This window comes from Varanus komodoensis, unplaced genomic scaffold (genome assembly GCF_004798865.1).
Source record: "Varanus komodoensis strain SLA01 unplaced genomic scaffold, ASM479886v1 scaffold8, whole genome shotgun sequence".
NCBI classification, from domain to species: Eukaryota; Metazoa; Chordata; class Lepidosauria; order Squamata; family Varanidae; genus Varanus; species Varanus komodoensis.
The window spans coordinates 27,455,131-27,467,168 of NW_025336481.1; the positions used below are offsets into that span (position 1 = coordinate 27,455,131).

The window sequence follows — 12,038 nt, forward strand, 5'->3', positions numbered from 1 at the left end:
AGTGGTTTTATCATGTGTTCCAAGGTCAGAGCCAGGATTCTGAAGGCAGAGCAGCTTCCTTCACAGCCATCCTAGTTGGTTCCATTCCAGTTGCGGCCTGAAGTTGCAAATACACAAGCTGCTGGCACAGGGGAGAGCTCTGAAGGATGGGATAAAGGAATCTGGCCATGCCTCCATGCTTCTCTGCATAAGCTGGGACCAAAGATATAGACAGCCAGCATCAGACTTCTGTGTCTTTTCCAGGTGGAAAAAGCACAGAGACAATCCTTGCATCCCACATTATCCAGCACATGACTGTGTTACCGAACACAGCCGGTCAACAGCTAGGGGAAGCCTGGGTGGACCCCAGACCCTGAGTCAAAAGGAGCCTGAGACGAATAAAAGCAGTTTTATTCTAGTGCACTATAGAATAAAGGGAGACAAAAGGAGATATGCAGCCCAAAGCAGTGTCTTGAAAGTTGCACCCCAGTACATGCGTTGTATACCCTATGTAAGCAACTGAAAACAAATACTTCAGAATGCCTTGTATGTGTGTCCTGCCCGAGACTACCTGGTCATCTTAACCTTTCTCAAATTTCATCTGGCCTGAGGGACCAAAAAGACAAGGAAAGCATATTTCCGACCCTGGTTTGATTTAAACACACAGCCTTCTGTCTGGAGTCATGGAGTTTTCCAACACTGTCAGCCAGTCATTTGGAAAAGCAACTACCTTGGAATTGTCAGTGTAGAACACATTGAGCTTCCAAGTAAGGATGTGTGAACAAGCAACATTTGAGCCCATTGCAGTTCTCCAACTTCCCTTCTGAAACTTATTCTGATTTGAGTCTGTACCAGATTGCAAGCTTTGTTTTTGTTTTTCTTTTCACATTAAAATATGCCTGTAATTTCCAAAGGTATGTATACATATTCTTCTCCCACTGAGTAAAATGTATTTGTGTTCACTTTTCAAAAATACACATTTTTCAAATGTACATATCTATTGAAAGTATTTTGGGGGCCTGTAAATCTCACAGTATGCTTGGAAATGTATGGGCTTTGACTGCAGATTTTATCTGGGTCCTTATTTGTTCAGAAAAGTGCAAACTGAGAACATACTGATAAAAAATGAACCAAAACTTAGATTTTCATACACTCCTACTGCTAAGCAGCAGCAAATAGGGCTTTTGATATTCAAATTTTGTAGATTTGTGTCTCATGAGACTCACTTTTGCTTTGTTCAGTTGGATCATTCCTGAAAGCAGAAGCAGACTTATATTTGCAGAATGGCCATCTGGGCTCAAACAACTGATGTCCCGCAGAGCCAATGGATTAAAACACACCCTGCCACCAAGCTTCCTGACCCATGAAACAGTTAGTCCAGTTGACATTGGTGGATCCAGTGTCTGAAGCGCAGCATAGCCACTTGTACAATAAAGGAGTTCCTATTCCCAAAATCGTGTTGGTACCATGGATAGCTCCTTAAAAGTTCAGAGTAACATCTGGACTGGATACACAGCCCTGCTGGTAGTAGAGCCACAAGTTCTTTTTACTTCTGCACCTGGCCCTTAAGTTCTGCACCTTGACATGCATCAAGCCTGGAGCATTTTCATTTAAAAGGCTTATGATATTCTGTTCAGTCTAAGTTTCCATGTTGCACCCAAACATTTGAGGAAGGCTGCTTGCCACACTTGTCCCATTTCTAGTGTTCAGAAGTGGGGACAAAACACAGAGACATCTGCTAAAACAGTCTGTGGCACAAAGGATATAGTCTCTGGCTTCAGATCAGAAGGTTGCTGGTTCAAGTCCTGCCTGACTTAGACTGCTGTCTTTTGCACTGAGTTGGAGCCACAGGACTATCCCCTTTCAAGCATCTTGGCCAGAATGGGAGACTTCCTCCTCAAACAAACAGGTCAGTCCTGACTCTGCTGTGATTCAAACACACACCCTTCTGTTCTAGAGTCAGATGCACAATTTCCCACAAGGCTACTGCTAATCAGCCACTGGCGGTTACAGGCTGTATTCTTGCTGCGATTCGTTGTCTGGTACTGCCTGCTTTAATTATTGGTGTGCAAACAATTAAAAGTGGCTAGGAAGCAGTGATCTTGTGGGACATCACTGGGGTGGTGGGGGAGGCTTTAACCCTCCTAACCTCCCAGGATCCCATCTGAGCAGGCAGAGAGGGAAGGATTAAGAAGGTGGGTAAGGTGTGGAATGTACATGTAGGTGGGTAAAGTGTGCATGTGTGTGTGTGTGTGTGTAGCCCCTGAACCGCCATATTGTAGTTCTTTGGGTCAAAAATCTTGCCCACCTGCGTCAAGGGCTTCAGCAATTTGAAAGAGTGCAGGGACAGGATGCTGTGGTCTTAGGGACAACACATTATACTGCTAAGGAACAGTAGATGAGACACTGATATAGCCCTTGCAAGTCCTGCCACAGTCCATTTTGTTCCACTTGCTCTGAAAGGGGGCCTGGGGCCAGAACTGCAGCATTGCCTTGCCTGTATCTGAGCCGGAATTGAGAAAAAACAAGATTCCAGTTCCTGACCCTGGTGTGATTTGAACACACAGCCTTCTGATCTGGAGTCAGACGCGCTACCGTTGCGCCACAGGGTCATTCTCTTTGGCAGAAGGCATGAGTTCTCAAAGAAGAAAGAGAGCTGCCTGAGAGGCAGCCAAACTTGTAGGGCTGAGTTCAGCAAGAGCTGTTCTTGCCTGTGTCATCACAAACCATATGCTTGCCTCATCTGTTCCTGTCATGCCCAAAAGAGCTGCAAATCATGAGATGTTTACCAGTGCCATTTCCAGTCCAGTTGGGCTCAGTCAGGCTTCCTGGGGTATTTGGAGGGAGGAAGCAGATAGATCTCTCTTTGAGAGCCCTGTGCTATAAAGGAGGTAGTGCCTGATTTTGGATGGAAGACTGCAAGCAGTGCCAGCTCTGAACTTCTGGGGCCTTTGGTGAGACACTTGCAGTGGGCCCCCTAACTTGGGGAGGCCATCTTCTCAACTCCATTATCTTCAACTCCTGTTGATCCTCCTATTCTTTCTTATCTTTGCTACCACATACAGACCCAGCAAGGAGGAAGGAATGGACAACCACTGCTTATCCTTCTCACCAGAATGGGGCTCCATCGAACAGCAAGGTTGCAATGGTAAAGAGAAGGAAGATACCTGGTAGGCTAGGTCCTCAGCAGGGGCCCAACACTGCCTGTTCTTGACACTGGACTTGGCTGCAGTTTCAAATCCTTTCAGACCTAAGCCCTGGACTGCTGTCTTTTCACCGAACCAAGCCTATTCAGCCAGTGCCTCACCTACAACTCACCTACAACTATATTGTTAATTCATAGTATTTTTAATTGATTTATGTTGTGAGCCGCCCCAAGGCTTTGGTGAATGGGGCGGCATAGGAATTTTCTAAATAAATAAAATAAATAAAAACTCAAATGGCATAGAGGACAAACAAAAAATGTGGACCCTAGGCCCTTGCTTCCAATGCACATTTGATGAATTGTCAGGCCCACAGCATGATATGGTGAGGTCTGTGCCAGGGAAATACAGCGTGGTCAGTGCCAGGTTCATCACTAACATGGGCAGCAGGTGATGTGAGGTTGTCTGACTGGCCACCAGTCAGACAACACTGCGAGAAAATGCTAGGCAGAAATTCTCTCCCCCACAAAGAGAGCGTGATGGATCTTGTGGTGGCAGAAGGCATTGATTTCTGCTTAGACCCATGAGGCATTCAAAGGCTGCAGGTTCAAATCCCACCAGAATTGCCTTTTCTTTTTCCTCTCTGAAAAAGTAGCTGTTCTGGTTCACTTCCATGATGCAAAAAGAAATTAAAAAGAAAGAAAAATGGAGCAGCAACTTTCAGCTCTGTCTGTAGTGAGTTAAATGCATGCTATTGCCCAGGTTTCTGTCTCATGAAGCAGGGAGCAGGAATTCTGGACCCATTTATAATTTGCCAGGCTTGTCTGTGCTTGCAGTAATTACAGAAGACATACTTTGGGCATTTATAGGTGAAGAGTACAGGTCTGACTCCTCCCTGGCTTAAGGCATGGATGACTGATGGCCAGATAATACTCTGCATTGCTGAATTAACTGTCACTTGCTAATTTGTTCTCTCTTCTTCCTGCCTGGGTCTGTATGCTTATCAGCCCAAATGAGAGCAAAGACTTAAAAGGAATTTCCTAATTCCTGTCAGACTGCTCTGTGGTATATGAAGTGTCACTGTATCTTTTCTGAGTCTGATAATTAGCCCAAGTGCAAAAGCTTTCAGCAGTGCAAAGCACAGCTCAGTTCTAAAGTGTAAAGGTATTTTAAACATTAAATAACCAGCAGGGGATTTAAAATTTAAATAGCTTAACTTTGTTCTTATCTCAAAACACTGATCAGAGATAAGAACAGAGTTTCCTTGCTTGCTGCTGGAAAAAAAGCTTCCTTTCTTCTGTCTTCCTGAAAAAAATATTTTCCCATTATGGAGAACAGAAGGTGGGAGCTGAGAGCCACATGCAGGGTTGTGCATCTCTTGTGTAATTAATAATCCCCAAATTAAGTCATTCAAATTGCTCTCCCGTTGTATGAAAAATAGAGCCCTCCCTGACTGGCCACTCCATCATATATACCTGGGGGTGCATGACTTGTCCAATATGGATTGGTTTTTCTCAGTGAGAGGACATTGGCCTTCTCTTTTAATTAAAGGGAAGAATCAAGGACATTCAAGAGAGATTTCCCATTGGCATTGCACAGCCATGATATGCAGTGAGTTTCTTCTCTCTGTGTGCCTAATGATATTCCTTGGCATGGTGGCTAGTCTTAAGTTCTACAGAACTTGGAGCAGAACTATGAAAAGTGGTATTTGGGCAAACATCTGCTTTCACTCATTACATGTCATGTGGAACTTGTTTGAACATCTGTCTGAAAACAAATACTTCAGAATGTCTTGTATGTGTGTTCAAACTAATTTGTATACTTTAGAAAGCCCATCTGTCCTCACCTTTTGATTCCTAGAACTCTGAACCTATGCATTCCTACCATGTTTCAGTTCATACAGCCCTGCAATGGATAGGATTTTTAATCAATTTCGGAAACATTTTTGCTTCAGTTAAATGCTATGGAATCACTTAACAATAGAGACATACTTTTATTTTAGTTGCAGTACTGTTTTCAGTATATATTATTTATTTGCCACTCTTTATCATATTTTGAAACTTACCCACAGTATTCACATTGTGTTCTTATACTAGTGATAAAAATAATTGGAAGGTAACAAGACTGAACAAATTTGGGACATTTTTTATTTATTACATTTATATCTCACCTTTTCCTTTCAAGGATCTCAAGGGGGCTTACATAATTCTCCTCGTCCTCTCAATTTTATCGTCTAGGTTGAGCTTAGAGTCTGTTACTGACACAAAGTCATCTAGTTAGCTCTATGGGTGAGTGGAAACTAGCACTAGACTCACCTAAGTCTCAGTACCACACTCTTAGACACTACACCACATTAGCACTGGTCGAGAAGGGCTGAGGCATTGGCAAGTGAAGGTCTATTGAGATCTGAATACTTGTGGGACCTCAGGGTTACAAAGGGGAACGGTAAAAAGATCACAGTGGTCAGATTTTATACTGCACTTAGCATAAAATTCTTTCAGTGTATGACATGATCACAAGATGTTTGCTTAATTATTTATTAAAGATTTTTATACACAATTGCCCCAGAGCATTGCTTTCAGAACAGTTTACAAATGTTCTCAGTGGAGTATATCTGAAGAGAGGAGTGTTGAAAGCCTTGCTTGGAGTCCCAGACTGAATTCCGGGGCCTCTCAAATGGCCAGACTGCCCCTCTTGATGATGAGATAATGAGCCACTGATGACATCTTGCTAGAAAGAGCATGCTCCAAACTCCATACAATCAAGGATGCCAGCTCACTGCTGCTTGAAGTTAGGGAGAAGTGTCCTCTGTATTGTTCCTGAAGGTGATCAGTTCTAGAAAGATTATTGATGCTGTCCTCCTATCACCTTCAAGTCAAGAGCCAGTTTAACTGCGCTGCTGACAAAGTCAAGTTTTAAGAGTCATATGTGAGAAATGCTATTTGCAAGATAGGATCAGCAGCTCTAATTGAAATTCTATTTTCAGTGAAGCATGACAGACACTTTCTTTTTTCTTTTTTCTTTACTATCACTAGATTATTCAATAACATATTTCTATTTTTAATGAAAAAAGATACCAGTCTGGCAGGCACAGAAACTATGTACAACTTGTCACATTTATCCAAAGTTCAGGGACAATTCAGAAGTTGCATGATAGGATTTCCAAAAGACTTGCAGTTGCTTAAAATCTTCCCATCTGGAGAGCTAGTTGCTGATACCATTTGCGGTGAAGTGAATGGATTCTTCTGTCTTCGTTTACATTCATCCTTGCTCCCAGGAGCTCAAGGCATTGCATATGATCTCAAATTCCAATTTTATCCTGACAACAAATCTGTGATCTATGATAGGTGTAGAGAGAAAATGACCAGTTCAGGTTCACTCAGAGTCAAACTAGATTTGATAGTAATCATACAACTGGTAGTTGTGACACTGCTTCTTTTCTTTTTCACTTTAACCACCCCCACCTAAAGTAGAATTTCAGAAAAAATGGATAGGGGGAATGGCAAATTCTTCCCTCCCAGAACATAACTGTGATCTAATCTGGAGCCTTTTGTGCTTACACAAGAATAACAAAGAAGACAGGTCTCAACTGGATGCTATGTCATTGTTCTATCCCATACTTGGGCTCTATGAAGCATGCTTTAGTATCCATCATTACAATGGACATTCAGTGGCAATGGCATTCTGTGTCCTTGATCTACCTTCTACAAGATAGATTAGGAAAAAATAAATAGCACTCCCAGGCCTTTAGGAAACATATCCAAACTCCATTGCTGGCACAAAATACATGTTTCCATGTGAATAAGTATTGAGTTCCATCCTATCCCAGGCAGACAAGCAGGCTAGAGATTGATTTTGTCTGAGATTTTATTTTGTTAGTCAACGGACTAACTGGTTTTGGTTAAAGGTTCATTCATATCAATAATTAATAATAGAAGAAGGAATGAACTATGATTTTTAAATGACCTACAGTTAAAGAGCTAGGCAGTGGAGCAAGCCTATGGCCACTAGACAGTGTCAGAGAGGCCACAGGATATTGAAAGTTAGCCCTCTAAAATTGGAGACAACACTCCCCCGTCTCCCCCAACTCCCTGCTCATGGCTGGCACAGAGAGAACAACCACTGCTCATCTCCGTGGTCAGAAAAAACCTGGGTAAAGCAGCATTTGGTGGGTAGGGAGGGGAGCTATCCTGAGACCTTTCCATCCTCTTTTCTTTTTGCTTTGAAGCACCTCAAAGTCCCATTGGAATATGGATTGTGCTATTATTATTTATTTCATTTCTATATAAACTGCCCGACAGCCAAAGCTCTGGGCAGTTTACAACAGAGGGTGTTCCTTCCTACCCCAGGTAGACCAGGTTTTTTAGCAAGAGGCAAAAAATTCAGGGTGGGAGGACAGGGGTTCAAAGGTTGCCTCTGCAGCTCCTTCCACCCTGGACTGGTTGATCCAAAGCCCCCTGAATTTGGGATTTCACAGACAGAATTCCACATTAAGTGTGTGTATGCATGTGTGTCCTGTTTATCATTGGGGACTTCTGAGATGTTACTAAGGAAAAATATAGATGTTTTCATTTATGTATTAATCTAGCACATACAACTTATGTGTGTGAATGTGACCTAAAAAGCTTCCCATCAGGAACTGTCCAAGGCAATTGTGGTTGACAATGCAGACTTTGCATGTTATTAAGCGCCTCCTTCATGAGATCCAGAAGTCCATACTACTTAGTCTCCTTCTATATCTACCACCAAAAATGGATACTTGGCCTGAAATATCAGTTAGCAAGCATCTGAGATGGTTGTGACATTTTGCAGTGGAAATGTTTCGGGGAGACCTAAACAGTTAGGAGCCACCATTTCAGCCATCTCCAGATGTTTTGTACTTCAACTGGTGCCAGCTGTAGCCATGACAGTGACTGGCTTTCATCAGGCTGGAAAGGCTCCCCTACATACTCCTGAAGTGCTCACTGCAGGCAGCTGGGGAGAGAAGCATGAAATGATTTAATCTTTTTAGCTCAATAATATGTTCTAACTTGGAAACAAACTCCATCTTGATTGGTTTGTACACTTATAAATTCATTGTTTTCAAAGTGCACATTGATCTTCATTAATCTTCAGCATGCTTTTAAAGCATCTAAAATTTATACATGTGGTTACTCAGCAAATTAGTCTATCCTGAATCATTACTTGACTCTTTATCCCAAACTTTATTCTATCAAACCCCAATGCAAAATTAGCAAGAAGGTGATTCCTACTTTGTAGTATGCTTTTATTTTCTCTCAGCATTCTGCCATTCTTATACAGCTTGTAAGGTCTGACAACACAGGCTGAAATTAGCCCTATTCTGGTGAGAAGGAACGCTCCTGAAGACAGAACTTGCGGTATCCTTGAAGACCAGCATGTGGAAAGATCCATATTCTGGTTCATGTGGGGAGAGTCCACAGCTACAGGAGACTCTTCCCTTCACACAGTTGCCTTCACTGACCCGAAGGCCACAAACACAATGAGGGAAAGTGATGGGGTTGGAGCACTGTTGCTTCTCTCATGTTACCTTTTGCAGGTTCAGATATTAGTCTAAAGACAGAATGTCATTTTCTGCCTATTTTCCTCCACAATTTTGCGAACATGCTGTATCAGGCTAAGGATCCATCTAGTCCTGCATTCTGTTCATACAGTGGCCAGGAGAAACTCAGAAGTAGGACATGAGTGCTGCAGTACTCTCCTGCCCATATTCCCCACCAACTGGTATGCACAGACATACAACCTCTGCTACTGGAGGGAGCATATAGCCATCCAAGCATTGATGACCTTCCCCTCCATGAATTTGTCCAATTCTCTTTCAAAGCCACCCAAACTGATGGCCATTCCTATATGGAAGTGAACACTATAGCTTAAATACGTGCTGTGTGAAGGTGTGTGTTCTTTTATCTGTTTTGAATCTCTCACCAGTCAACTTCGTGGAATGACCTGGGTTCTAGTAGTATGAGAGACAGAGAACTGTCTCCCTACCACTGTGTACAGCACTATCATGTCTCACCTTATTCACCCTTTTCTAAGCTAAAGAGTCCTGGTTGTTGTAACCTTTCCTTACAGAGAAGTGGCTCCAGTCCCTTGTTATTTTTAGATGCCCTTTTCTACACTATGTTTGTTTAGCATGGGAATATGAATGAAATGCTAATGAACCTCTTAGTTCCTGCCATATGCTAGCTGCTTTTATAGCTAGCATTTTCCCTGCCTGTTTATAATAGCATTCAGGAAATCAAACTGTTTTTCATGAATGGGTAGTCATAGCCTTTTCATAGTGAAATGAGGGGGGAGTGTCCACTTTCCCAAAAGAATATGGGAATGCTTTATTAATTTTTATATAGGTAAATTTGCAGAACTGACAGCAAAAGACCTTGAAGAGTATATATGTAGTTGTGTGTTCATTGTTATGATATTAATTTTAACTCATAGACTAAATACAATTGCTTTCAAATACTCCATCTGGTGCTTGAGGAATAACAAGATTCATATTTAGTTGAATCAGTTGCATAATATCTTGGAAGATTTTCATACCAGAATATGTAATTTTTAGTTTGCCATTTGAACTTCCCGTGATTTAAGCAACACTAATACACAACCATTCTACTACATTTGCTTGGAGTTTGCTTCTGTGTGCAGTGCTTCAGGCAGGGGTTCCAGACAGTTGATTTCGCTTTCTTTTGTGATGTCTAACAATACAGTTGAATTTGTCTGAATGTGTTTCAGATGTTCTTTGACACATGCTGGCAACAGCAGAGTTACATTAATGTCTCTTATTAACAAATCAGGAATGTTGCAAGGACGACTGCTTTGCTGATGAAATCAGATGCATATTCACTCTTTTGAAATGTAGCATTCTTAGCAAACAGCCAAAAGGTAATAAGTGTTCTTAAGCCCAACATCTGTTTTGTGGAAAGAGTTGTGTTGCATGTTTCTCCATTGTAGTTGCCAAGGCCCTGATATTATTGCTGACATCATGCTGTGTAGCAGAGGTGATGCTTCTTCCTCCTCTGCTATACAGCTCTTACTTTCGTGATAGCGCCATAGCAAGGAGCCAATTAATTCCAGCCGCAGTAGAAAGTGGAATTAGGAGGTTGTTTGCTGCATTTAATGGAAATGTGCAGTAGCCAGTGCTTGCCTTAAAGGAAAAAAGATGGAGGAGCCCTTAATGAAATCCCCAAAGCCCAAGCTCACCTGAGATGCATTTGCACTAGGTATTTGGTGGCATTCCACTTTATATCTGGCATGACCAGCCAAAAGGCTGCTCCATTGCACTGCAGACTGGGAAGCCCCAGCTGGCTGTTCAGAGCCACCAGCTGGCTGTTCAGTTTAATCTTCCTCTTCTAGTGAGTGATGGTCCAAATTCCAGTCATGGCTGTTTGTGCTTAGCTCGGGTAAAGAAACACCTATACACTCTATTACTGCACACTGTGCAATTAGTGCAATGCTTACACATTGGGTTTCTTTTAGTTGCATGTAGATATGTGTGGACTGAGGTTCAGTGTACCTCATGGTAGGTTACTTGGGAAAGATGAAACACGCACATGCACTGGATTTCTTACTGGACAGTGTCAGTAGAAAGTGCAAGTTGGGCAGTCAGAGATCTGATGCTTCCTCAAAACTTTGTGTGCATGCAAACCTAGAATACCAAGAAAGTGGCTGTAGCTTAAGTGTTGTCCTTCACTCACAGGCATTTTCCCAACACTCGGTCTCCCACTTGCAGGCTGAAGCAGCACGGCCCAGCAAGAAATACATTGTGTGGGTCTATTGATCATACACCTTGGCTCTGTGAAGAGAAGCCCTGGCAAGAGACGAAGTGTGGCACTAAGCCCAAGCGTGATTGATTGGATGATTAATCTGATGGTGTGCTGCCTGGCTTCCAGTCATGAGGCTGCATGGAGGGAGGAAAGAGAAGGTTGTTTTCATCTATTGAGAAGTTGATTAGTTGAGTGAGACAGAAAGTCAATTTGCTTGATGACTGCTTGATCTTAAGTCTTGGGCTGCCCTGTACAGGTAGGATCCATTGCTTATTATCAGTTCATGTAATATATGGTCATATATCCTTAATGTCACAGAGTGTAAAAGGAGAGAAGTTTGAAGCTGTCTTTTATCGAATTAAGCAATTGGTTCAAACTAGCTCAGTACTGTCTACAAAGACTGGGTCTGCTCATACATAATGAACACTCAGCAAGAGTAAATTTACTCACAGGTGATATTGAATCATGCTAGGCCCCCAAAGGCACCTGGTTTGCCTTGGCTTATCATGTCATGTGAACCCAGATGCTTAGACAAGCCCCCAATCATCCTAAAACAAAGGGTTATTTGCTGGTAGTCTGTCAAGTAAGCCTTGCTGCCTGGGCTCAACACAACAGTTTCCACTGATAAATTAAGTCATGGTGAGCTGCAGAGTCATATAACAAGGTCATTGGCAGTAACTGTCCAGGACAGCAGACCAAATTTTTCCCCGATGTTCCCTGGACATACCAGGGATTGAAACTGGGACCTTTTCCATACCAAGCTTGTGCTCTGTCTATGCATATGCACTGGGCAGGAAGGCCCACTGAATATAGTGGGGCTTATTTCTGAGTGAAAGCCCATCAGATGGCTGTGGAGGCCTTTTAAATGCTTGCATTTTGAACCCAGTTCAGTTCTGCGGAAGTTAAAACATCAAAGACTCTCACAGCCACTTAAAGATTGTGCAATTCATTATGGCATAAGCTTGGTGGACAGCCTGCCTCATCAACACACACACACACACACACACCTCTATGTGTGCACACATGCACATAGCATTGGTGGAGAATTGTAAACAAAGAGTTCAAAGGAAATTAAACCACAATGCTAATTATGAACCATGGCCATTCATAAACCAGTTGCTGCATGATAACAGAGACA

At 42.4% G+C, this 12,038-nt stretch overlaps 1 non-coding gene across 1 annotated transcript; it reads right to left on the reverse strand.

The window, feature by feature from the left end:
• Window positions 1-2,519: 2,519 nt before the first annotated feature.
• TRNAW-CCA lies at window positions 2,520-2,591 on the reverse strand. Its single transcript has one exon. It is a non-coding gene; the product is annotated as a tRNA-Trp (tRNA).
• Between the last annotated feature and the right edge of the window lie 9,447 nt (window positions 2,592-12,038).